This window comes from Cebus imitator, unplaced genomic scaffold (genome assembly GCF_001604975.1).
Source record: "Cebus imitator isolate Cc_AM_T3 unplaced genomic scaffold, Cebus_imitator-1.0 Scaffold741, whole genome shotgun sequence".
Taxonomy (NCBI): Eukaryota; Metazoa; Chordata; class Mammalia; order Primates; family Cebidae; genus Cebus; species Cebus imitator.
The window spans coordinates 14,996-16,045 of NW_016108056.1; the positions used below are offsets into that span (position 1 = coordinate 14,996).

Consider the following 1,050-nt stretch of genomic DNA (forward strand, 5'->3'; position numbering starts at 1 on the left):
AAAGAAAAGAAAACAAGAAAAATGAAAATGCAAAGGGTTTATGCCAAAAAGCAAACCAGTTCTCTGAAGCCTGTCATTTGTTTTTGGGCTGTGGAGTTGTACAGAAGGTGATCAGGCAGTAGACGGTTCCTCCCACATGGTCTGGTAAAGTATTTGGTCAGGCAGGCCTTGTTTCAGGTGGATAGACATACCATTAGATTTCTGGAAAAACATCTGCAGTTCTGGAACTTTGCTTTTCCCAGTCAAGTTATGTGCAGTGGAATCAGGGATCAGCTTAGTTGATGTGGCAAATATGGTAGGTGGTGCTTCTTTGAAAACTACAGGCTTTAATCCCTGCAGGCTGTAAGTCTCCGAAACCCATGCTCCTGCCAACTTCTGTGTGAAGCCACTACATTTATAGTACATGACACCTGGAGTCTGGCTTCTTGCATCTGCTTCTTGCATGATCACTCCAGAGAACCTAGCTCTCCTTCTATTTTACTGGATCTCACTTTGTTGCCCAGGCTGAGGTGCAGTGGCACAAACAGGGCTCACTGTAGCCTTGACATCCCAGACTAAAGTGATCCTTCTACCTCAGCCACTCAAGTAGCTGGGACTACAGGGCAAAAGCCACCACACCCAGCTAATTTTTGTATTTTTTTTTTGTAGGGATGGGGTTTTGCCATGTAGCCCAGCTTCGTCTCAAACTCCTGAGCTCAAGCCATCCATCCACCTCGGCATGAGCCACCATGCCTGGCCCCAAGTGTCCTCCTAAACTAGTGAGTTTTACTAGTCTTCTGGCTAAAATTCTAAAATAAAAACTGTAAAGTCTTTGGAACTGCCTGTATCTTTATGTGTAGGTGTATATGTCTGTTCGTATACTGTCTACATGGGTATCAAACTGACTTATAAATAAATGAGTGCTCTTAGCCAGATGTGGTGGCGCATGCTTTTAATCACAGCTACTGGGAGGCTGAGGCAGAAGAATTGCTCGAACCCAGGAGGTGGAGGTTGTGGTGAGCCGAGATTGCGCCACTGCACTCCACCCTGGGCAAGAAGAGCGAAACTGCG

The 1,050-nt window shown here is 45.9% G+C and overlaps 1 pseudogene; it reads right to left on the reverse strand.

Moving 5' to 3' along the window:
• Positions 1-173: 173 nt before the first annotated feature.
• Positions 174-405, reverse strand: LOC108296824 (annotated as a pseudogene).
• Positions 406-1,050: the final 645 nt, after the last annotated feature.